The 26754-nt window shown below is 41.2% G+C and overlaps 1 protein-coding gene and 1 long non-coding RNA gene across 8 annotated transcripts in view; one reads left to right on the forward strand and one right to left on the reverse strand.

The window, feature by feature from the left end:
- PDE4D (phosphodiesterase 4D) overlaps positions 1-26754 on the reverse strand; it is a 1112988-nt gene that overhangs the window by 757230 nt on the left and 329004 nt on the right. The gene's annotated exons all lie outside the window — the stretch shown is intronic.
- LOC309624445 overlaps positions 1-26754 on the forward strand; it is a 72515-nt gene that overhangs the window by 22948 nt on the left and 22813 nt on the right. Inside the window, exon 2 of the long non-coding RNA XR_014241930.1 lies at positions 13230-25559. This is a non-coding gene — a long non-coding RNA (uncharacterized lncRNA). The remainder of the gene's footprint in view (positions 1-13229; positions 25560-26754) is intronic.

Genomic DNA, 26754 nt, shown 5'->3' on the forward strand with positions numbered 1-26754 from the left:
AGGAAGGCACATCACTGGGCTTCACCACAGACCAGCAAAACAGAAGCCTGGGGATGGGACTCAGCAGTGAGTTTTTACCAGCACTCCAGGTGATTTGGGGCCTCCAGGGGATTTTGGTGCATGCTGAAGTTTGAGAACCACTGTTTTAAGGTTTTTCTTGAGAATAAAATTCTCTCTGTGGGCTAGGCTGTCCTTGGAATGATATTATACGAAATTGACCATTATATCAATCACGTTTGCTGAAGTAGAGACATTATACCCGTACAGGGTCATATATTCATTGATGCTTCAACACTGACAAGATCATTTTTGCTGAGAACCACTCAAGAGGACAGCAGTCTTAGTTAAGGTCTTACAATAGAGAACTAGTTATTGAAAAAACATCAGGACTAAGTAAACAGTGATGCCGATGCAAATTTGCTGACTCCAGGTACTAAGAAACATTTACAAACTCATATTTTGCATAAGGCTTATAATATTTTAGACATCTGACGTGACCATATCGCCCTTTCTCTTTAATCCCTAACTCTATATTTCACCTTATTAAAAAATAGAAATATTATACAACTGCAAGAGTGAACCAACTATAATTTCATGCAACAACATGGAAAGATTTCACAAACATAATGGCCAGCCACGAGAGTATATAGATTCTGACTTCGTCTACATAAAGCTTCAAAACAGGAAACGAATAAAAAAATTGTTAGTATAAGTCCAATATTAGTATCTGGGGGATTAGTAACTGGAAGCAGGCTCCAGGGAGGCTGTTTCTTGGCCTGGGTGCTTGTGACGCCGGTGTGTTCACTTTGTGAACATTTACTGACCTTTACACTTGTATTTGATGCATTTGTATTCATGTGTTCTTCCGTACAAAGTTTACAAAAATGTAAGAATAGGATTCATGCTGCATTTGAATTTGAAGTCAGGATGTCCTCCTTCCCCTTGGCCTTTAAAGATGTTGGATGTTGGGGTGCTGATCTCAGTAAGTGTTGGGAAAGTGGGGGCACGTCATCCACTGCAGTGGACGAAGCCCCGTGGAGAGTACTATGTGGTCCTTGGACTCGAAACATTTGAAAGAGGACCATGGGAATGGTCAGTTTCCAGTCGTGCTGGGCAGTTCATTCTGGCCTCAGTGTGGACTAAATTAGGACAAGGCATCCTGGGAAGTAGATGAGGTCATGGACGGAGCCCTAAATAACCACCTGGTGGTCTGTGCCTGCACGTTTGTCCCCCAGCCTGTCAGGGTCACACTTGTACGAAGTCACTGCCACCATCTCCAGTCCCGCCCTCAGTTTTGAGTTAAGGCTTCCTTGGTGCCCTCCTCCCACTGCTCCCCACGCCCCTTTTCCTCCTTCTTCTCTCCTCCCTTCTCGTCAAGACCTACCTGTTCTCCATCTCATTATCTCAGAATCTTTGATGTTAGCCAGTTCATTAAACCAGTGGTCCCCAACGCTGGTTGCATACATACGAGTATCCCTTGGAAGTTTTATAAAAACACTGATATCTGGGCTCATCACAGAACAATTACACAGGAATCTCGGGAGATGCCCCCCACCATGGGTGCTTTAATAAATTACAAAGTTGACAGAACATCATTTATGTAGCTTTTCTCCCTGAAGCCATGTCTGGATCTTACTGCAGCCTGAGGGACTTAATGAAAGGAGTGACGAACTCAGCTTCTTGTCTTCTGGCCCCATGGAGCTCTGGTTCCCTGGGCTGCCCCAAAGCTGCAGTGTTGACCGACTTGACCTGGCTGTGGTCACAGGCTTCCCTAGATACACCTGGGCCTTCTTCTGGGGACTCAACACTGGAGTAACACTGCCACTTACACTCAGGAGTGCCTGCTGAAAGCCTTGTTTCTTTGAAAAAATATAAGGTTTGAAGGCATCTACTGAAGAGCTAATGGTGTGGTCATTGTCCTAATGGATTTTCAATGAAGTGTAAAGTTCTCAGCTGATAGTCAATAAGGTGTAAAGTTTAACAGATAGATTGCATTAGTGTGAAATTATATCCTCTCTTTGATTCAAGTTTATTATTTCTGTTTTCTGAAAACTCAAGTATCTTAAGTGTGAGAAAGACATCTATTAAAATGGCTACTTTCTGTTTTAAATACCATTTGGAGTAGGGGTGGAAAGGATTTGTCCTTGACTTTCTCTGGTGGGAGTAGTTATGGAGATGGGAGGGGAAATAGTAAAGAGAGGGATTTCCCAGCTCAGGTGCCTTGACTGTCTCAAGTGACTCGGGAGTGATAATGACCTAATGGCAGCCAACAAGACCATTTGCTGCTGGTTCTGTAAGATCAGTGCTCCTAAGATCACTGCATCTAAGACCAGGGTTCAAGCATCTGAGTCACCTGGGTTCAATGCTCTGCTTAGGTCAGGCAAAGGGCAGCCTTGCCCTGGGGGTGTGGGAGGGCCTGCATTGCCCCTTCTCCAACCCTGCCTCCTGGGGGGCATTGGTGGGACCTGGGAAAAGCCCACACAGAGGCCGCGTGCTCCTTCTACACCATGACCTGGGAAATGGGTCTTGGAATTGCCTACCCAAATGGCCCAGCCTGCCCACTGGGCCCATGCAGTCCCATTCTCCCATCTGGCCTCTAGGGGGCAGAAATGTCACCAGTGTGCACACCCCTGGGCCTGAGAGGCTACTGCTTGGGGGGTAAGGATAGAAGGTTTGGTGTCAGAACTTGGGCGTGTGGCGTGGCACGTCCCCACACATGCATAGAGGTGCCTCATGGTTCCAGGTAGAGCCGGATGGATAGAGCAGAGTGAGTGGGCCATGGGCTGCTTCCCCCAACACTGAGAGACTTAAAAATGCTAAATTTGAACCTGGCCTTCCAGACTATAATGAAGGCATATTTGTCAAGGTGGGAGGATAGACTTTTGACACTGAGGGAGATGATAGAATCTAAACATTAGGCCTCTCTATTTGAACTTGACCTTCCAGGTCATGGTATGTAGGCTTATTTATCAAGGAAGGAGGCTCGAGCTTCCTTGATTTAACAGTTTGTTAGTGTGATTTATAACTTTTAAATATTTAGACACGTGGTGTGTAGCCCTCCATCTGCATTCTTATCTCACAACCTCACAAATTACAGAAGTAGCCCTGCTCCAAGCCCCACCCTAGACCCGCTGAAACAAACTGTCTCAGGCTGGGCTGGTAAATTTGAATTTCAACAAGCTCCTCAGATGACTTGTACCCATGATTTATTTGCCAAACACTGCCCTAGACCCTTATCTCCTCTCTCATTTTTCATACCAAGTCCTCCTGTCAGCAAAGTCGTGCTGAGTAATCCATCTGCAAGCAGTGAAAGCAGGTGAAGGAGAACAGATTACTTTGGAATAGGAGGCACATACCAAGTTCAACTCCACTCTGTTCAGGAAACAGGTTTACTGAGCCCCATGGCCTGTGGCTTCCGTTCTGATTTTTCTTAGTCTACAGACATCTTGTGTGAGCTGTGATGGCCCTCTCGGCGGTCACTCCAAGTTCAGATCATTTCCTCCTCATCGATAGAATTCTCTCACTTTTTAGGTTGGCTGTTCTTCCCTACCGATTCCTGAGTCTAATTCTTTGACCCAATATCTATTTTCTCTCCCTAACAGTCTCTACTCCTCGAAGCCTAGAATTTTCATGTACCGTACAATGGTCTACCTCAGAGCTGCTTGATCTCTCCTGCCATGTGAGGAACAGTTCTTGTTTGCATAGAGCCTGTTAATACTTTGGCAGTGCATTATGATCACCTGGGGAGCCTTAAAAAATTCCCAGGCCTGGGCCACATTCCAACCAATTAAATCCCAATCTGACTATGATGTATGTGTGTGATAAAAGTACAGGAAACAGACGAGCTTTCATTATTCTGCTTACACATCAAAAATTTCAAAGGACTGGTTTTCCCCAGATACCCAAAGACTTTCTGGCCATTTCTGTAGCATTTTTACAGCATTAAGCAAACACTGGTTGTGAATATAATTCCAGCTTTTTCAACTCTGCCCATTCCATGAACACCTGTAAGTGCTGCCCACAGAGGGGCGTCCCACCAAAATGCACCCCAAGAACTTCCATAGAGAAGTCTCATGGCTAAGGACAGGCAGCACCAACATGGCTTTTTAGAGCTTTAGATGGGGGAAGAATTTTGTTAAACCCCTTGGTTTGCAAGAAGTGGTTTTATTTTTCCCCTTGGCATTATTACAAAACATTCTAGTGACATATGTAGTCCACACCCTGTAATTTAGAAATTTAACGTGTACACGTAGTTCATGGGAGATGAAAAGTTGTACTTGAAATTCAAGTGCAGTGACTTAGTAGCGAGTTGGACGTTGCTAATGACACCATTCTCCCCCTTAAGAAGGAGGGGGTACCGAGATGCTTGTATCAGTTAAATACTGTCAAGGTGGTTCCTAGTCTAGCGATTTTGTAGATAGCACCATCATTTTCAAAATTAAGAAAAAAAAAACGCATCTAAATTAAGCCAAAGAAACTGATATGGACCCATGTAAGTTGGGATTTTAAAGTCTTTATTGTTTCTAGGCAATTTAGAAAATGATTTTGCTAGTTGTATAAGAACTTCTAAAATCTGACCCTCTAATTTTTAATTGTTGGAGCAGTTTTCAAGTACAGATTTCATAAGAAAGAAGAAAATAAAACTGAGAGAATGAAGATAATACTACAGATACCATTTGTCAAAGTTACCCTAGGTAATTCCTATTTTCTCAATGTCACCAAAGAGGAGCACTTTGGGGATACAGTATTACCTGCCTGGATTATAAGCATGTGCTGAGAGGCTGAACATGCATCTCACAGGTACATTTCCAGAAGTGCAGGTGATGCCTATGTTGGATTTTGTATCAAGGCCAATTTTAGTGATTAATCTACTGACGAGAACTGTACTTTTTTCCCTTACGGAGGAAGGGACAAAATCCACTTCTATCAAGAAGGCCTCTGTGTACAACTCTGTCCCACCTCAGACTTGGTTTCCAAGTTAGAGCACCAGGGTTAGTATATCCTTTAAACTATCAGCCTGTATCATGGGGCCAGGGACCCACCTCTGCCTGGAGAACGTATGGGAACTCCCTAATTGTGCTAGGGTATGGTTGATTATTACCAAGATAGTTCACATTAGAGAAGGTGATTCACATGGAATAAAAATTAAATACTGCTTGAAAGGAGAAAAGGGGACTTCCCAAAAGTCACGTGGATCCTTAAGGGATTATTAGGCTTTAGAAACTGAAAGATAATTTAAATTCTACCTTCTGGTTAAGAATGGTCAAAAAATACATGCTACTCCGTTTGGCTGCTCGACAATCCTCTTAGTAGCCAGCAGGTGGCGCTTATTTCTTAGAAATATCAAACATGAGCGTGAAAAACCAATTCCACAGGGAACCAAAACAGTCTCGCTTAAAAATGTCTTTCAACAGAAAGGTCACTTGGCTTTTACAGCGTTACAGACAATTATCCATCAAGTACATGAGCCAGTTATGCTCACAAATGTATACGGTTGCTGGGAATTATAAAGCAGGATGTGGAACAGAATGGTTCCTGCTCATTACTTATTTAAATTTATTTCTTTTTTAGGTACAATAAGTAAATTAACATATATTGATTCCTCCTTAGTGTGTTCAGTGCTGCACCAAATTTAAAATGATGATACCTTTCTACCTGGAACTTATAATGAGAAGGTGGCTTGACAGAGATGGGCCACCTCTAGGGGCGTCTCCAAGGTCTAGCTCAGCCCTTTAGACACACAATCCATGCTGTGTCCCCACCAGCTGGAGCCCACCACTTCTCACTCCTGTCCCCATCCACGCCTGCCAGCCTCAGGACTACTGCAGTCTCAGACCATCTGGTCTGCAGAGCCTCCAGCCTTTTAGCCGTTTCCCTCCTTCCTCCATATTATCCTCAGGCTTTCTGTCTTATTTAAAGAATAAAACAATGAGAAATTCAGTATAGTTATTTGCATCGTTTAAAAACATCAGCGGGGGCTTCCCTGGTGGCGCAGTCGTTGAGAGTCCGCTTGCCGAGGTAGGGGACACGGGTTCGAGCCCTGGTCTGGGAAGATCCCACATGCCGCGGAGCGGCTAGGCCCGTGAGCCACAACTACTGAGCCCGCGCGTCTGGAGCCTGTGCTCGGCAACGGGAGAGGCCGCGACAGTGAGAGGCGCGCGCACCGCGATGAACAGTGGTCCCCGCTCGCCGCAACTAGAGAAAGCCCTCGCACAGAAACGAAGACCCAACACAGACAAAAATAAATAAATAAATTAATTAATTAAAAAAAAAAAGTAATTCTAAATATCTTAAAAAAAAAAATCAGTGCAGTTTTCATTTGTATATATTTGTGGCTTTGGAACACAGTGGAAAAATCAAGAATGGTTTCTATGTTTACTGACCTTAAGCAAATGCTGTGAGACAGATATCCCTGGCTCAAAATGAAAATGGACTCACTGTTCCTGTGGGCCTGGTTTCCTGAATACATAATAGGGCAGAGGTTGACATGAGCAAGTAGCATAATCAGTTAGGAAGAATGCGGAGGAAAGTAGAAAGAAGTTAAAGGAGCAGGGGCAGGATGTGGAGTGAAACTGAAGAGCCAGGGCAGGAAACCGAGGAGAGAGGAGAAAGGATGGGAGTGACAGAGCAGAGGGAAGTCTGAATGTGTTCTAGAATGTCCTGGAAAATTGGTGCTGTCGCACAGAACATGGGATATGGACGATGTCCAGGGAAAGAAGCAGGATTTCCCCTGGAGAATTGTAGACTCATCAGAAAGCCTCCTAAGCTCTGGTCTCCTCATTTTCCTCTTCTATCCAGTTAGGGACCAACTCGCTTTTCCCACTACTGTTCAGTTGATTTCTGCTGGAGACTCACACACCCAAAATACCCAAGCCTCCTACATCCTGTCTCACTTCAGCTGTGTCCTAGGTGGTCATTTTAATCACCCTTGGAGAATGCTCTCTCATGTTACCTCAGTGAATGTTTCAAAACTCTTGTCACTCTTTTCAAGCCCCCTGACCTGCTGGGCCCGCACCCTGGCCACCAGATGATTCTGCAACCTGCTTTCCTGCCCACAGCTACTCTCCGTGAGCTCAAACCTCCCAGGAGCAATCACCCACACCCCTTCTTCCTCATAGCACACCCTCCTTTTGTCTCAGGCCAACCTCCCGTCTGGCTGCAAAAGGTAACAGAACAGAATGAAAACTGTGTCAGCTTTAGACTCAGAAGGTTTGGGTTTGAATGCCAGTGTTTCCACTATCAATTATGAGCAAGAGGCTCAATTTTTCCAAGATTCTGTTTTCCCATGTGTAGAAATTGCTCTCTGCGATGTTTTGGGGTTTGCTGACATGTTATTTGTGAAGGCACTTTCCACACTATTTAGCAATAAATTCCCTCAGATCCCTACCTGTTATCTTTGAAACTGAAGAACTTTAAGCCCAGAAAGTAGAAAACTTTTCCACGTCACGAGTGCTGGGACCAGGGTGATGGGAGTGACCTAGTCCAGGCTCTGCAGATCTGTGACCTCACCCCTTACTGTGTCTCACCCACCACAGCTTCTCTGTATCCATCCTTTCTTGTTTTCAGGCTCTTTCCTCTTCTCTTTGGTCCTGAGTGCCCCCAGGATCCTCTCCTGGGCAGTCTCTTCTCCATCTACAGGCACATTCTCGGATGATCCTCTGCACTGTAATCATCCCAACCCTGGAGATGAATGTCAAGTCCACGTCTCCAACCCCAAGACACGTTTTCCCTTGTTCCTGAGTGATGTGAAGGCATGTCTGAAGGATGGTCATCAGCCTGTTTATAAATTCACAGACTTAATTTCAAGACATTAGGAGACCCTCAAATTTAACAAGTGAAAGAAAAATTTTTAAAGAATCTAGTTTATCAAGAAAGGTATTCCTACAGACAAGGGAATGTTAAGCTTTCCTTCTGTTATCTTTGGCCTGAATCACAAGCCAATATTATTTTGCAGACTTCTCGTTAGCAGCCCCAAGTGGCTCGCTCTCTCTGGCCATAATATACACAGTAGAAGGGACTGCAAAGGGCCAGGCTGAATCTGGCTGGACAGAAGCTAAACCATTTTCCTGGTTTCTGCCAGGTCAGTCTTCTATGTTCCTTTTAAATGGGACACGAAGTAATCGTCCTAAATTCCGATGCTGACAGGACTATTTATCTCCTCTACACTCATGAGGTTTGCTGCTAAGATTTTCCCTGATTTGTTTCCAAGCACCTAACCTCCATATAAAAGTGACGATTTTCTGGACATTTGCTTCTGGCCCAAGGGCTCTTGCTCCTATTGTTAAGCAAACATATTCTTCTTGTCTTGCTCTGAACCATCATAGAGTTTTGGCAAAGATTGCTAAGCGGGTCAGCTTTGTATTGGTTCAGGCCTCTCCTGCACTAATGCACCAACAACTGTTGACGTCTCTGTTAGTATCATCGAGGCACCAACTCCTCCCATATGGCTGTCAAGGCCTATGTCTGTGTGTACAGACTTTAGATGATAATGACTACCTACCTCTCTTAACTTTAATGTTTTCCTCCCCAACTAATTTCCTTTTGCTGTCCAACTTGCACATGCATATGTGTGTACACACACACACACACACACACACACACAAACATAAATAAAGGTGCCTGTCATTGGTTACTTTTTGCCCAAAGAATGAAACTCTACTTTAATAGTAATTCAATAAGGTAGATATGTTTGCTGTTAACAGACAAATAGGAAAAGAATTCCTAAGCCAGTAAGAAATTATTTTTGAGACTTTCAGCTTTCTGTTTTTTCCGTACAATGGTAAGAACATTAGATAAGCATCTAGCAGGGGGGAAAATGCTGTACTTAACAAAAGCAATGTAGAAAAACCACAGTCCTGTGCAAGAAAACTCTTCAATAAAATCAAATTGTATCTCTTTCAAGGTTGCCAATGCTTGGCATATCACTGTCTGGGCCAGGTGATGTGTCCTTCCCAGTCTTAGCCCCTAGATATTTTCCTCTAGTTACGACTGCAGCCATCATCTTGGCCTCAGAGGGGGCACTGTCAGCCCCTTCATGTATCACAGCTGAAATATTTAACAATTACCTCTAAAAATCTGAAATAGAGCAAAATGGAAAAATAACTCAAGATAACATAAAACTAGATCTTCTGGCCCCAAATTTATGTAAGAGATTCACACCCCCAGGAACAGGTTATTTAGTCATTGGACTCAGAAAAAAAATTAATGCCAGACTGGGAGAAGTGGTTAGTGACAATTTTCTCCTCCTCTAGGTCTGTCCTGTTCCCTTCTTCTTCCTTCTTGATGCTGGGGAGGGGCAAATTGTGGACCCCGGGGCCAAATCCCGCCTACAGTCTGTCTTTGTAAATAAGTTGCATTGGAACACAGCCAACCGCATTTGTTTACTCTTTGTGGATGGCTGTTTTCATCCTGCCCTAGAGTGGAGTGGTTGCTACAGAGACCCTTATGTTCCTTGAAGCCTAAAATATTTACCATCAGCTCTTTACAGAGTAAGTTTACTGTCTTCTTCCCTAGATCTACAGCATTTTTCAACCAGGGATAGAGAAGTGATAGTGGTATCAAAGTGTCTGGTCAACCACTGGGGTGCCGCTTTCTGAAAACCCATGCTTAGAATATGATGAAATTACCATCTGCCAGCCAGTTCCAGTGAGTCACAGGCAGACAAAGGATGCCAATCAAAGAACCCTTAGACATATATCCAGAGACTATATAGTATCGGACCTGGACCTTTGGGGGCTTTCATCTCTGCTTCCGGTTGAAAGTTGCACCAGTGAAAGAAAAACCCAGATCTCTTCCCATCCATGGGAGTTTGCCTGCAATCATGGTGGTTCAGGCTCTCCACTGGGGACAGGCTGCCTTTACAAGGCCGGAAAGCCTGCATTTGTTCAGAGATGTAATTCCCAATCCGATCAGAGCAAAGCTGAATATGTGGTCAGGAGGATAAAAAGATAAATGGGAAAAATGAAGGGCTCTGAGGCAGAGAGAAAATAACAATAACAAAAAGTGTTGAAGAGATATGCACTAGTAAGAAGAAGGGCAGGGAGATTACTAAAAGGAACACATAGTCTTGTGTGTCTACATAGTTTTGCACAGATTCTGAGTAATAACACAAATGAGGGAATTTAGCCCAATAACACTGTACACATCAAGAAAAGAGACATCCAGGGAGAATTCTCAACATCAGGGAGAGTGTGCTAGAGTGTGCAAAAAAGAACAGAAATAATAGGTGAAAGTTGCCTTCCAGGGAACTGAGAAAAGCTGAGCAGGTGACTCAGGCTGTGGGGACCAGGAGCCCTGACAGGGGACCCCAATCAGGAAAATCCTAGTCTTTCCAGAGGAGGGAAAGATCCATCTCTCCAACTATATCACTGGTGATTTTGGTGTTGGTCCCTGAAAATATTGTAGAACTGACTAATTAGCAGATGGTTTTTGAACGCTAGAGGGTGAGCCAGCATGATTCACAAGGATTCATGAGTATGCAGGGCGCTATGCAGCACAGTGGTTAAGAGCATAGGCTCTGGGGCTAGACTGCTGGGATCTGAGTTGGTTCTGCCACTTCCTGGCTGTGTGACCCTGGGCAAGTTACTTAACTTCTCTCTTCCTTCATTTTCTGGGTTGTCAAATGGGTATAATAAAAGCACCCTGGAAATGGGGTTGTTGTAAGGACTAAATGAGTTAAAATACATAAAGGGCCAAGAACAGAGCAGGGCTCAGATTGGTGCTATGTTAACCACCAGCTATTATTATTGATACAAATCAGACAAGTGGCCAGGAGAATGCTACAGACCTGGATGAAATCGAATTCCGACAGAACATTTCACAAAGTCTCACATGCTGTAACTAAGGACCAGCTGAAAAGGTTGTGAACTGAAAGGTTGGTGAGTTTCAGGACCAACTGAAAAGGTAGTCTGAATGGTAGCTCTGAAAAACAGATCCATATCTGATTGCATAACTATAATTTCACTTTAGCTCGATGAAGCGTCTCTAATTTCAAGTCTTATGATTGTCCTTAGCCTTGTCTTGTTCAATATTTTTTATCCGTAAGACCTGAAATTATTTTACTGTGAAAATTGTAAAATATTGTGAAATATTCCAAGCATACAAAAACAACTTCCAACACTTAGAAATGACAAAATATAGAAATGTCATGCCTAAGGCACTAGTGATTTCTCTCTTACTGAGCATATTCAGATAAAGCCTGAGAGATCTCATAGTGAAGGGATTGCAGCGTGTCACATGAGGTACATGTTAAGAAAACTAAAACTTATTCATTCTTTCAACTCATTCAAATATTTATTAAGTATTTAGTATATGTGTGGAACTTAAATTCAGACAGGATCCTGGGATTCTTGCTTACCAGAAGTTCCTATGGATCAGGAGAACTTGGTTCTATTTTAAGGCTGGCTACAAACTATGCACAAACTCAATAAGCTCACTAGTTTTTTTCTCATCTGTAAAATCGCAATAAAATACCATCACTTCATAACATGATTTAGGACAATTCATCCAATCAATAAATATTTATTACTTTGTGCTAGGCTCTTGGGAGAAAACAAATGAGACTAGATCCCTGTCCTTATGGAACTTCTAACTTTTAGGATCAGGAAGATAAAATTATTAATATTAACACTAATATTAATATTTTGATATAAATGTGAGCTATGAAAAGTATATCCAATAGCATAAACATGGGCCATGAGTCTTTTGCAGGCTTCCAGGGGACATTCAATGTAGGTTTTCCCTGTGACCTAAGCCATACGGCAACATCATAGGCAGCAATACCACTAGTATGTGCGTAGATGCCCTGCTTCACACTCAAGAGGTAGGGAAGAACCCTAGGATTTCCATGAAACCTAGAAGGAGTTCCTCCCTAAGGAATACCCAGTTTTTCTGCCAGACACTCTCTTCACACATGGAGGCCTGTGTCAAGAGGTGCCGTGGGTGGGAGAAGGCAACCTCCATGTCATTAGAACCTGAGCATGCACATTTTGAAATGAATTTCCACACGGATGTTCCTAGATCCACAGCATGCCAAGCAAGGAGCACATGGAAGCTTCATCCCTGGAGGGGAAGCCAGCATTAATTGGCAGAGGAAATTTCCTCTTAAAGGTGGGGGTAAATGTTCAAGGATGAGTCATCCCTCAACTGTGAACCTGTTCTCTCCTCTCAGGTCATAAGGGTGGTGCCCTAGTCTGATAGGATTGGTGGCCTTATAAGAAGTGGAAGAGAGTGTTCTTTCTCTCTCTCCCTGTGCACTCACGGAGGAAGGCCACGTGAGCACATAGCGAGAAGGCGGCTGTCTGAGAGCCAGGAAGAGGTTCCTCACCAGAAGCTGACCACGCTGGCACCCTGCTCTTAGCCTTCCAGCCTCCAGAACTGTGAGAGAATAAAAGTCTGTCATTTGTTATCCATCAGTGGTGTTTTATTATGGCAGCCCGAGCAGACCAAGACAGTTCAGGTAGTGATAAGCGCTCAGAATTAAAACCAAGCAGAGGAAAGGGACAGAGAGAGATGATGAAGAGGCAGTCAGCGAGGCCCTCTGAGGAGGGGACTTTGAGCAGAGAGCTGAATGAAGCTAAGATTCATTCAAAGGCAGCCCCTCGCCTCAGGTTTAAGAATGGTAACAATCAGGATATGACAGGACCCGTCTTTAGAAGCAAATGACACTGCCCCATCAGAATGTTTTGGGGAAATATACTGTTCTCTTGCAGGGAGGAGAGGTATGTAACTGATAATTGCCTTGCTGTGTAAGCTTGGACAAGCCCAGTTCCCTGGACTGTGAAATGTGGATAATAATAATCTTTACCTCATTGGGTTATTGGGAGGTTTAAATGAGTTAATAAATCTAAGGCATATGGCCCAAAGCCTGACACATATTCAGTGCTCAATAAACACTAGCTATTATATAACTACGATTGCTACTACTATCTCTACTATTAAAACAACAACAACTACTACTGTGATTATTATTGGAAAGCCATAGACCGAATATTAGAAAAGAAATTTCAGAATTGGTACCTTTCAATTAAGTCTTCTCTGAGCACCCCAGCCCTGACCATCTCTGGGAAATTACTTATGCTTGCCTGTCCCTCCCACCCACCAGCTCCATGAGAGGAAAAAAAACCAGTGATGAAGCCCATGTGTTATAAACTGGAAAGTCCTTTGCACGATTTTAAAACCATCAGTGACAAAGGCTTTCTCCTGATGGAACAAATTATTTCTGCTTACAGACACCAGAACACACCTGGGAGCCTGTTGGCTGTCTCATTCCTTATGGGTCAGGGTGCAGATGAAACATCCTTTCTAGAACCAAAAACTGTTAGCAAGATGAAGACGCTTCTTCAAGTGCCCCTGAGGAAGAGTGAGAAAAACAGATGGAAAACAAGAAAAGAGAAAACAAGAAAGAGAGAAGCAGACGTGAAGGAGAACTGAAAAGACAGAGGTGAATATGGGGAGACGAACTCTGTTGTTAACCCAAGCAATCAAATGGAACAGGAGAGAGGGATTCGGTGGGCAGGCATCCGCTTGGAGCCATACTTGTCTCATATAGGTAGATATTTAAAGAAATTACTTCTGTGCAAAGGTAGAATGCATTAAAATGAGTAAATAATATTGAAAAATGTTTTCACCTAGGTTTTTCTTTGATGGGGACATTTTTTATAATTACATAAAGTGAAGTGAAATTGTTTTGAAACTGTCAGACCGTAAGTTTCCTAAGGACAGCGGCTGTGCATGTTGTTTCCTCTTGAGCATTTTTTCCTTCTCAATGTCTGGTAAAACTGGGTGCAAGTGTGGTCAGTAGGTATCTCTCTGACAGTGTTCAGGCAGCTATTTCCTCGTTCTCTTCCAAAGGACTCCAAATCCGCTAGTTTTCCATAGGCTTCTGCTTTATTTCTCTCATTCTTCTAGACAATTACTGTATTTTTAATATGTTGTCATTGGAATTTTATATACTGCAATGCTGCTTGTCAAACAGGCCTGTTACTCATAAATACTGACTTTATTCTTACATTATCAGAGTTGTTCTCCTTGATTTTTATATAGTCATCCCTTGGTATCTGTAGGGAATTCGTTCCAGGGTCCTCGAGGATACCAAAATCTGTGGATGCTCAAATCCCTTATATAAAATATCACAGTACTTGTTTATAACCTACAACAAATCCTCCTGTATATTTTAACTCATCTCTAGATTACTTATGATACCTAATACAATGCAAATGCTATGTATATAGGTGTAAATACAATGTAAATGCTATATAAATAGTTGCCTGTGTGCAGCAAATTCAAGTTTTGCTTTTTGGAAATTTCTGGATTTTTTTTTCGAATATTTTCAATCCAAGGTTGGTTGAATCTGTGAATATGGAACCCTAGGATATGGAGGACCAACTATGCTATTCTGTGGAAACCAGGTAGTCTACACATCATTTTATTTTGCTTTTTTGGGGAAAATCTGGCACCAGGTATGACAAAACAAAACCTTTCTTACTAATACGATTACACTGTGAGTCAAATGAAAACCTGAGGGGGGAAAAGATTTTTTCAAGTGAGGTGCTTTAGCAAGAATATCTGGACAGTAGTTTGCTTTCCCCTCAATAGCTATGAAATTAGGGTGGGAATGGAGGTGGTAAAAAAGAAACAGGAATTAGACAGTTTCAAGGCAAATGCTTTCAAATTAAAATTGCAATAGAATGTGTTGATTTCTGTTTGAGGTCATTTTCCTAGAGGCAACAGTGGTGTTTTGAAATGCCCATTGGATTTATAATCGAAGAGATGTGTTCATTTTCTGCTACTGCCACATGCTGGTGGTTTTACCTTCAATAATTATTTGACCTTGAACAGTCCCTTGACATGTCAGAATGGCACTGTCCCTGTATGGAGAATGACAACAAGAATGTCTGCATCTCATAAGGGATGGTAAGGATGCTATGGACAGTTGCTTTGTGAAAAATCACCCAATATTTAAATATCTTTTCCAGTGTTTCTATTTCATGCTCTTGCCTTTTCCCACTTTCTGAAATCTCCAGTACAACAGCACTGTTTCTTAGGTCATGTATCCTTGGCCCTCTGCCTACTTCTGTCATTTATTATCTATCCGTTCATTTATTCAAGTGGTTATTAAGGGCTGCTCTGCTAGGTACATGGATAAATACTCTCCACAGTGTATCCCCAAATGATGACAAGTCATCTCAGACAAGGATAATGTTTTCTGAACTTCAGAAACCTCGTCTCACATTTTCTTTTCATTTCTGTCCTATTGACGTTTAGAGAAAGGAAACTGTCTGGGTGCAGTGTTGAAGGAATCAGATGGAGCTTGTTACAGGCAATCTCGGTTTCTAAGTAGGAAGTTACATTAAATCCTCCCACCCCACTTTCAGATGGGTCTCTTGTGTCTCCTGAAGAGTAATCATGTGACCAACTAGCAATCGAGGGTGTCAGTGAAAAATTCTTTCCTTCCTTTGACAAGAACATGCAGAAAAAGTCTTAATAGGATACTGTAGTTCTTTTGTAAAAAAGAGAAAGAAAGAAAGAAAAATCATTCTTACGGGTTTCTTCCTCCTGGCCCAGCAGTACTCACCTCCAATATATATCTATATCTTATTTAAGGTATTAAATTAACATTGAAATATTAAGTTAAGTTTGTGTTTAATGTCTCAATGAGAGATAAATACTCTTATAATTTGGTTAGGGCTTATGGTAATATATAAAATATGTCAAGAACATCTAAGCCACCATTCACCAGTATTAAATATAATTTTTTAGCAAATGTAAATTAGTCTTTGGCTAAAATACAAAATTAAACAGGAAAATGACATGATTAACTCTCATATCCTACTAAATCAGATAGTGATGCTTAAAAAGACAATAGTATTTCAAACCAAACATAGCTTCCTTATTTAACTGTTAACATTTTCTCACTTTTAAACTGACATCTATTTACACACTTGCATATAATAAGTATTATATATTTCATTTATCAAATTTATGGATTATGTCATTAAATTCCTTTATGTTATTACTTAATTTTCGGGGATCTGTACAATTTTGAAGAAGTAAACTGAAATATGCCAATATGATTATGTATTTTAAATAAAGTTTTCTTACATTTCTGATAAGTTTTTAAAAATAGTTTTAATTGCTATATTGTTTAGTACATACACATTTCAGGTAATTTTAAGTTCATCAGTTGTATCCATGGATGTGCAGGTAAATATTTAACAACTGGAGGAGGGGTGATGGAGGCCTTGATGTGTGTCATTTGCCAATTTCCATGGTGTAAATAATCGCACCAAGGCCAATTTCAATGTGATGTTATAAAACATGGACTTGGGAATAAATGTTAACAATCAGCTCTCATGAGCTGGTACCAGCCAACTCCTCAATGCCAAGGATTTTATCTTCTTATCATATAAGTTCTCTCTTTATCCTGTTGATGTTTAAACTTTACATTCCACCTTATCTAATATTAATATTGTTACTCCTGCATTGTTTTGGTTCACATTTGCTTTATATGTCTTTGCCTATTTATTTTCAATCTACATAAATACATTTTAACTATGTTTCCCATAAATTATTTATAACGATTGATGTGTGTATGTGTTTTGTAGTGAGAGGTTTACGCACTTGCTTGCTTGTTTGTTAATCCAATCTGATATTGAGTGGGAGAAATTGGTCCATTCATATACAGAATAATATTCTCTTATTTTTATTATTTATATGTTATTAGAAAGGGCATATATTACTAAACTTTATATTAAAAAATTAGAGATAGGGAAACAGTTTTGTGAAGGTTCAAGTAAATGCAGACAACTCTCTCTATTGAAACAAACATTTTTATGATCTTGATGAGAAGAACTATTGCATTTTATTTTCTAATTTTCTTTTGTATATTCATTATACAAATGATAGAGACATAGAAAGATAGATAGGCTCACTTTGTATTGAGGGTAATAATCTTGTATTAGAATTTGTTAGATTTCATTTCATTTGTATTTTATACCACCTCTCCTCCCCCCACCCTTTTTAAACTAACGTGGTATCTTAGATGTTTTTTAAAAAACTGAGAGTAGAATAGAGGGGAAAGGAGTAGACTGCGAATAAAATGCTTAGTTTTACCATATTTAATAACTGAACCAATGTTATATTTAAAATGTTGTTGTTAAACAGATTGACCTGTTGCCACACCTATTCAAAGACACTTCCCCCAAATAAGGTATTTTACAAGGACCACTAAAGCTATAGCTGACCTGGCTGTGAGTAGAATCCAATTTGTGCACACACGTGCTTTCAGCTTCTACTACAGGGCTGAGACTATGCAGGCCCTGGATGAATGTTTGCCAGTTGGCCACTTGGCAGTTGCAAGTATCACAGTCAAGGACTAACAATTGTCTCAGACTACGGTCTTCTCCTGGTGGCATCATGATCCCAAAGTGGCTGTTCAGCAGTGGGGATGGAAAATGCTTTCCTCACCTGGCGAATGACTACTAAAATCCTGGCTCATCTAATTACCATTTTTCCTAATGGCCTTGTCACCTAAAAGAGGTGTGCCTGGGGTTTGCAGAATGGGCAACCATCCTTACAAATCAGTGTTTTTAACAAAGCATGCTTGCTTTTCTTTAGCACCAAAGCTGCTGTGTCCTCCACTTGTTTCAAGACTAGCTAAAGCTTCATCAGAGTTGTACTGCTCTATGTGGCATCACTTCTGGACTCAGACCCCAGAGGGTCTTGGAGCTTTCAAAAAGAGTTTCATCTCCTAGCAAAGACTAATGAAATCAAACTCATGTCTCTCACGCCCCTAGTTTAAAGCCTCCCTGCATAATTCTCTCATTTGGAGACTCCAGCTGATAAAGCAATTTCACCTACTTTTATGATTTTCTGCTTATAATGCTTCCTTTTTTTCCATTCTTTGAAAAACATTAACAATGATGCTTTTAGTGTATCTCCGATGCTTGCAAAAAGCAAGAATGGAGGGAAGGACAGAAGCTTGTCCAGCAAAGCTTTAGCCTAGAGAGGAGCTGGCCGGTTTGAAGGTTCCTCATTTTCCCCAGAGGCCCCTTTTGAAAGCCTTAAGCAGACTCTTGAACTCCTGTCCACTATTCAACACTAGAACTTTCTGAACACACTTTTCTGACTGTACATCATAATCCTGTTATTTATTTTTACTCCAGGAAAGATTAACATTAGCAACTTTTGGGTAAAGGTTTATGGAATCAAATTGGACTTGGATGAAAGGATGTTTTGGTAAGAAGCTGATAATACAGAAAAATATCAGTATCTAGTCCTTTAGTCACAAGATGCTGAAACATAAATTAAGGTGATGGCTTAAAGAAGCATAAGCTGCCTCCTAAATTTACATCTTTTACCTTGATTTCTCCACCAAACTCCAAACTTACATCGACAACTCCTAACTTAACTTTGTAATAGGAATGTCAGTCTTAACATGGGCAAAACAAAATACCTATCCCCCAATCTGTTCTTGTCTTCATTTCCTCATCTTGGTAAATGGCACCACCACCTACAGCTCACATCATAAAGAGGAGTAACCGCTCATCTATCTCCATCCTTTCCCTTCCATATCCAAACCATCAGCAAGATTCTGAAAGTTGGAAGGTGAAACTGTTTTGAGTATCAGTTCACTTCTATGTCACCCCCTGCTATTCCCAATCCAAGCCACCAGTATCTTTTGCCAGCACTACTGAAATGGTCTCTGGTGTCTGTGCCTCCCTTCTTGTCTGTCTGCATTTGATTCTCTGTAAAGCAGATACAGAGGTCTTTCTAAAAATGTAAATCAGTTCCTGCCATTCTGCTAGGAACCCTTCTGTGCTTTTCCACTGCACTTCGAATAAATCCCATCTCATTTCCAGGTCTGCAAGTCCTTAAGGAACTGGCTTCTGCCTATTTTTCTGACCTCATCTTATACCACTCTCCCTCTGGCTCAATACTGTTTAACCCCACTGGACTTCTGTTTTCGTTGAGGATGACAAGCCATTCCTTGGGATCTTTGCCATTTCTCTATCTAGAATGCTGTTCTTCCCATAGAAATTCATCTGGGTGGCTCCAGCATATTATCCATATGTCAGCAAAAATTGTTTTTCAGAAAAGCCTTCCTTGGCAGATTTATTTAACATGGTCTCTGCCACTCTCCGTCACACTGCCCAGTTTTATTTTCTTTATAGCACGTAGCGCTATGAGAAATCGTCTTGTTCATTTATTTGTGAACGAGTTTATATTTTGACTCCTCTCTCTCAAGGGCATCACTGTCCAACAGGAAGGCAAGCCACCTACGTGCCTGTAAATTTCTTAGTAACCACAATATAAAAGCAAAATAAACAGAATTCATTTTGATGGTATACTTTAACTCAATACAACTAAGATATTATTTCAATACGTAATCAATATTAAATGTATTAATGAGATATTTTACTTTCTTTCCTTTTATACAAAAATCTTTGAAATTCAGTGTGAACATTACTCTTCTGGCCCATCTCCACTGGGACAAACCACATGTCAAGTGCTCAATAGTCACATGCAGTTGATGGTGGCTGTATGGGAGAGTTCAGCTCTAGAGCATAAGCTGCATGTGAATAGGGACCTTGCCTGTCTTGTTCACTGCTGCCTTCCTTGTGTTTATAGAAAGAACTGTGCCCGACACATAGTAGGTACTCAAGAAATATTTTGTGAGTGAGTGAATAGTTCAAAGAATTCTGAGATTTCTGTGGAATTCCTGAGTAAACGTTGAATGCCTATCTTTATAAAAAAATTGTATTGGAGTATAGTTGATTTACAATGTTGTGTTAATTTCAGGTGTACAGCAAAGTGATTCAGTTATACATATACATATCTTCATTCTTTTTCAGATTCTTTTCCCATATCAGTTATTACAGAATATTGAGTAGCGTTCCCTGTGCTTTATAGTAGGTCCTGTTGGGTATCTATTTTATATATATAGTAGTGTGTGTATGTTAATCCCAAGCTCTTAATTTATTCCCCCTCTACATTTCCCCTTTGATAACCATAAGTTTGTTTTCAAAACCTGTGAGTCTGTTTCTGTTTTGTAAATAAGTTCATTTATATCGGATATTTTTCTTTCTCTGTCTGACTTACTTCACTTACTGTTTATAACCTCTAGGTCTATCCATGTTGCTGCAAATGACATTATTTCATTCTTTTTTATGGCTGAGTAATATTCCATTGTACATACATACCGTGGTTGAATACCTATCTTTACATACAATTTCAAGGGCTTAAAATGATTGAAGTAAACCAATTAGTTATCTTGAGTGAGAAAAACTATTGATTTCATAATATAAGTATGGATTTGGGGGAAAGACCCCTGGTCTTTTTGTGTTCCCCACGATCTCCATGATATTGTTCAGCTCCCCCTCGGCACCTACTAAATCCTTACATGAAATACCTTCTCTCTGTTCATCTCACTAGAAAATTCTACTCATTCCTCACATCCTAACTCAAATTCTCACTTCTATGGGAAGTGGGTCTCCTCCAGGCATCCTTGGACACAACTTACACTTTGGATGGTCCTCTATCATAGCATTAAACCTACTCTTAAGGTAGAGGTGACCTATTTCTTCATCTCAGTTTCTGTGAGGAGACTCTTAATCCCACTCCTGGGTTGGTAACAGTATTAGAGTAACACTTTAGACCTCGCCACAAGAAGACAATTAATTTACCTGACTGACAAGATGGAAAAAGTCTGACATACACTGGTCATGTGCGTCAATGGTTGCAGTTGATGGTCTCAGCTGTCCTGAACTCAGAGGGAAAAGGGTGTAACTGGCTCCTCAGAGACCTCCCAGTGATGCGTTGGTCAGAAAATGGTAAATATACAAAGGCATCAGGTAAGGATCAAAGTATCATCTTTACTGTTGGTAAACGTGGGTTGGACATTATGAGTAAAGGATTAAGATCAGGTCTGGGTTGATCCAGGACTGCCTGGGAGAATCAACTCAGAGTCTGCCTTCTCATGGTGCTCTTTGTCAGAAACGACAGAGTGAAGATAGACGTGGAAGACTGTGTCCCCCTTGTCACCTGGGCAGGGGAGCTATGGAGTGGCATGGAGACCTGGGCTTCTGGAACTAGAACAGTTCTTCAGGGTTAGATGGAAACAGAGGACACAGCTTCTCTGTGTTAAAGTGACCCCGTGCACCTAGCTCTTGTCCATGGCAGCCATCCACACTCCATGAGAGCAAAAGAAGCTGTGTACTGGGTAGGTGCTGGGCCACCTGATGACATGAAGCTGCTTTACCTGATGTATCTCTTGTCTTGCATCCTTCTATTATGCTAAGCAAATACAGTATTAGGTTGAAGTCTATTTTGTCTTGTGGGTTTGACAATGTGAATCTATACCAACCCCTGTATCAGGGCAGAATCAGGCTTTCTAATACTCCCTCTCAAGTCTCAGTCCTGAGACACAGCAGCTGAAGGAGGATGCTTGCAGAGGACATGGACTCATTTCTTATATAATAAATTGATGCTCTCCTCTCACCCATCTGAGAGCCAGGAGAGTGAGGACAAAGAAAACAAGGCCACCTGTGCGGAGGGCTTGGTCCATTAGGAGGGGTGGTGATGAGCGTGAGAAACGAGAACAAAGCAAACAAGATCACTCTCACGACCCATGGCTTCTAATGCACAAGCACAACTTAAACCAAGAGGAATCCTTGAACCAATGAATTTTTCCTTCACCGGTCTGATAAATCAATCTTTTCCCCATGGATAGGAGTGACTCAGGAGTGGAGGCAATTTCTATTACAAATTTAAAAGAAAGAGAACTAAAAACATGGCCCTACTAAGATTTTGTAATCATGTCTCTCTCTCCAGGAGATGCCTCACTCCATAAAGTCTAGGCATTTGTTCATCTACATGTCCCTAGCGATTAGCCGAGGGCCGAGACTTAAGGAATAAAAATTTCGATGAATAAATGAATTAAAAATGAATGACTAATCAATTTTTGACCCTCAGTTTTTACAGTATACAAATTTTTTTTAAGTTTTAGACTTTACCAAAGTTTACAGTAGGGAGCAAAGCAAAAATTATGTATAGAATATGAGATTTATATTGCTTCTTTCCTCTGAAGACCTCCAAGTTGTATACATGAAAAACATTCATTTCATGCAAAATTAATCTCATTCATGTTCTTACTGATCTCTGAAGTCAGAAATATAGTCAAGTTTGGAAAATTGAGAACTTTTTGGAAAAGTACCAAGTACCAAAGAGCCTATTTCAATTCTTACAACTTCACACAAGAGCCAAGTTTCGGGAATCATAAAGACCAGTTTCTTAAGGTTTGTATAGCACTTTCCATGGAAGTCAATTCCAAGCAAGGGAGCAAAAGCTGGGAAAATGGAAAATAGGTAGAACATACTGCTTTTTTTTCTTTTTGACAGTAAAGGGAAAACACCCATATAAGGAAGACCTATTATCAAATTAGTGCCAAATAGGAATAGACAATGGAGAAATTATTTGAATAATCTGACTGATTATTATGACATTTAAGAGCTTTTCCTGACATGACACTTAGAACAATTATGATTTAACAGAAATAGCTTCTGGAAATGGATATCAAAGGACATTAATGGGAATGAGTCTGAACGATCAGACAAAAAACATCTAGAAAGTTGTTGAATCTGAATTTTGGGGCATATAGTTAGTTCCCCTTCCAGGTTTAAGGTAAATTACCTGATTTGAACTTTGAGCTTATGGTCAAATGAAAGGTTTTGAGAGCCTCTGCGGTTGAAATGATTTTTAGCCTTCTAAAAAAAATGGTTCGGTTTCTACTGAGAAAGGCTTAAGGCACACTTGGTAAAAAGATAAGGCCAGGTCAGCAATAGTAGTTAAGACCAGTTGCATATTTACCTGACTTAAAACTAGACACTTATCCTGTAAAAAAGGACAAGTATGAATCAACAAATAAAGGTAGTTTATGAGCCAAAATTTCCTGATGCATTCAACCACTCAGGTTTTCTTAAAATTGATTTCTCAAGAATGAGTTCAGGATCTCTGAAGAAGTATTCTATTGCAGCAGCCTGAAAGGGTTAAGCATCGTAACATCATTAAAGCATGTCTTTATCTGATCACATAATACTAAAATTCAACTTCAGTCATCTTTGTTAGTTTTACTTTCAAGTTCAGCTATGCAACGTATTGCTGATACATTAAGCCATCCAGTGTCTGCTTATACATTTCACAGTTTTGTATGACCCTCACTCAATTTTACTGCCCAGCTAGAGGATGTTAAATCAGAAACAGAAAATGTTCATCAGGTAAAGATGATTTAGAAAGAGAAGACCAGGGACAGACAGGGGAGGCAGGACAGGGCTCGGTCTCATTCTGACAGGTGATGCTAGGTGCTCCCGTAGGGACATTGTAGAAAAGACTGGGGCAGCTGGATGTCCAAATAACTCAACCTGAATTTGGTCTTCATAAAAGACCTCCATTGTTTTCTTTGAAACAGTGGGGCTGAAAAATAATATCATAAAAGCTCACATTAAAATGTACATGTGAAAAACACATTAAAATAAAAATTAGGCTCTTGGAATTATCTCTGTATTTCCACTTGTATTAGGACAGTTAATTGAGGTCTTAATGTATCTGTTAACATATTACTGTCACATAATGTTTATAGAGATTAGGGGAAATTATGTACTTAATGGAAAATATGAATGCTTGCTTGATAGTAGAGGAAAAAACAAATGGAAAGAAATTTTAAAAATGGAGCAAAGGAAATAATATGAGACCTAATAAAAAAAAGAGTGGCTTTTTAAAGATCTAAAATAATTTCAAAATCAAAAAGAAAAGAGAGGTAGATAGGAAAAAAAAGGAAGAATCTAGAAATAGAGCAAAATAAAACTTGAAAAATAATGGCATTAAAATGTGAAACTATAAATCTAAAATTAAAACTTCCAGATACATGTTATAGAAAATACTTCATTCTTTCATTTTTGTAAAGAGCTAAGTATCCAGGAAATAATCAGTTGTTAAAGATAACCTGGAAGAAACAGGGATGTAAAAGAAAAATTTTTAAAACACTTTTTATATGTTTCAATGACTTAGAGAAGGTGGACTTTTATTTTAATGAAGTATCCATGCCTTAAAAAAGTTTGTGGATCCTCTTAAAGATTTGTCTTCAGAGTCTGCTATGTTATTTTTCTTATATGCTTAGTTCTTTCTTTTGCTGCTGCTTCAAAACTTCTAGCCTGGTCATCAAGCTGGAGGAGCTTTCAGTTGGCAGGTATTGCCAAACCTCAGCAAGAATCCTTTTAAGAGCCAAATAATGTTGGCTTAACCCTATCCTATATCCTAGTATATAGCACTAATAAAGATTCCAAGGAACAGAACTATATGAAGGTAGGATCCCATGAACCAAGTAGGCACAGCACGGAGTATCACATGTGGGGTAAAAAGCAACTTATGTGTATAAAAGAGTTGGCAAAGAGGCTCCATTTCAAGTGCCAGCTCTGATTCATCCATGGCGGCTGTCTGGAACACTTCTTTCAGAAAGATTGCTAGGCTATCTCGGATCAGAGGCCAAAAATATTGGAATAAATAAATTTATAATGTGAGAGTAGTAGAAGTCATATGGATTTGACACACATTTGTTACCCCTGATAAAAAGATATATTTGGCACTTCTGATGCAAAGACTATTAGAGAGACTTTCTTAGGTTGTTCATGGAGTGAGCCTAAAGTGACAGTAGCTAGGGATTAAGCATTAGTCACACATAAATACACACACACATACACTACATGTTATACACACACACACATACATCAAGCAATTGTAACAGGGGTTGAAGGATACAGTCACAGAAACATATTATTTAGAAGAACAGCACACATTAGAACATATAATTTTTGGTTTGTTAAAAAAATCAGGTTCTAATTGAATAGTCAGCTGTTGGTAGATTAGATTTTTCTATATTAGAAGAATAACGTAGGAAAAGATCCATTTATATCTATGCCCAATTATGTAAATTACTTCCCATGGACACAGTTTTGCGGGTTACTTCCTCACTCTTGTCACAATGAATTATCTTTGAAGCCAGCTGCCGGGTAGGGGGTGGGGGGAGCTCCTGTTACATCATCCATCGTAGCTGTTTTCCCCAAGTTCCAGGAGCACAATCTTCCAGTTTGTCAAGGATGCCACAAAGAAAGAAATGTAACTCTATTTGCAAGTGATCTTGAGTTTCTGGTTATCCACAAAAACGAATGGTCTTATGTACATTTCATTAAAAAAAGAATTCAAAATGATTGGTTATAGACACAAATATTTTGTCAATGCTTATGTTAAGACATATCAAAGCCCTTCACATATTTGCTATAATAATCTTTTTTAAGGCATGGATACTTCATTAAAATAAAAGTCCACCTTCTCTAGGTCATTGAAACATATAAAAAGTGTTTAAAATTTTTTTCTTTTACATCCCTTGTTTCTTCCAGGTTATCTTTAATAACTTAATTATGCAATTATCCCTTAACTGCTCAATTTTTGAATATTCTATTTAAGTAGTTTTTTAATTTCTTATTTGTATTTTCCTTGTTAATTAAAAGGTAAGAGGGGGGGAGGGGGCAAGATGGCGGAAGAGTAAGACGCGGAGATCACCTTCCTTCCCACAGATACAGCAGAAATACATCTACACGTGGAACTGCTCCTACAGAACACCCACTGAACGCTGGCAGAAGACGTCAGACCTCCCAAAAGGCAAGAAAATCCCCACGTACTTGGGTAGGGTAAAAGAAAAAAGAAATAACAGAGACAAAAGAATAGGGACGGGACCTGCACCAGTGGGAGGGAGCCGTGAAGGAGGAAAGGTTTCCAGGCACTAGGAAGCCCCTTTGCGGGCAGAGACTGCAGGTGGCAGAGGGGGGAAGCTTCAGAGCCGCAGAGGAGAGCGCAGCCACAGGGGTGCGGAGGGCAAAGCGGAGAGACTCCCGCACAGAGGCTCGGCGCCAACCAGCACTCACCAGCCCGAGAGGCTTATCTGCTCACCCGCCTGGGCGGGCGGGGGCTGGGAGCTGAGGCTCGGGCTTTGGTGCTAGCCGGGAGGGAGTCCGGGAAAAAGTCTGCAGCTGCCGAAGAGGCAAGAGACTTTTTCTTGCCTCTTTGTTTCGCGGCGCGCAAGGAGAGGGGATTCAGAGCGCTGCCTAAACGAAATCCAGAGACGGGTGTGAGCCGCGCGGCTATCAGCGCGGATCCCACAGCAACAGGGGCGCAGAGGGAAAAATGGAGAGATTCCCGCACAGAGGCTCAGCGCCGAGCAGCACTCACCAGCCCGAGAGGCTTGTCTGCTCACCCGCTGGGGCAGGCGGGGCTGGGAGCTGAGGTGCGGGCTTCGGTCGGATCACAGGGAGAGGACTGGGGTTGGCGGCGTGAACACAGCCTGAAGGGGTTGGCGTGCCGCGGCGAGCCGGGAGGGAGCCGGAGAGGAGGTCTGCAGCCGCCGAAGAGGCAAGAGACTTTTTCTTGCCTCTTTGTTTCGCGGCGCGCAAGGAGAGGGGATTCAGAGAGCCGCCTAGACGAACTCCAGAGGCGGGCGCGAGCCGCGGCTAACAGCGCGGACCCCAGAGACGGGTGCGAGCTGCGGCCATCAGCGCGGACCCCAGAGACTGGTAGGAAACGCTAAGGCTGCTGCTGCCGCCACCAAGAAGCCTGTGTGTGAGCCCAGGTCACTCTCCACACCGCCCCTCCCGGGAGCCGGTGCAGCTCGCCACTGCCAGGCTCCCGTGATCCAGGGACAACTTCCCC

The sequence above is a fragment of the Balaenoptera borealis genome (assembly GCF_965194805.1).
Source record: "Balaenoptera borealis genome assembly, chromosome: 2".
Classification (NCBI taxonomy): domain Eukaryota; kingdom Metazoa; phylum Chordata; class Mammalia; order Artiodactyla; family Balaenopteridae; genus Balaenoptera; species Balaenoptera borealis.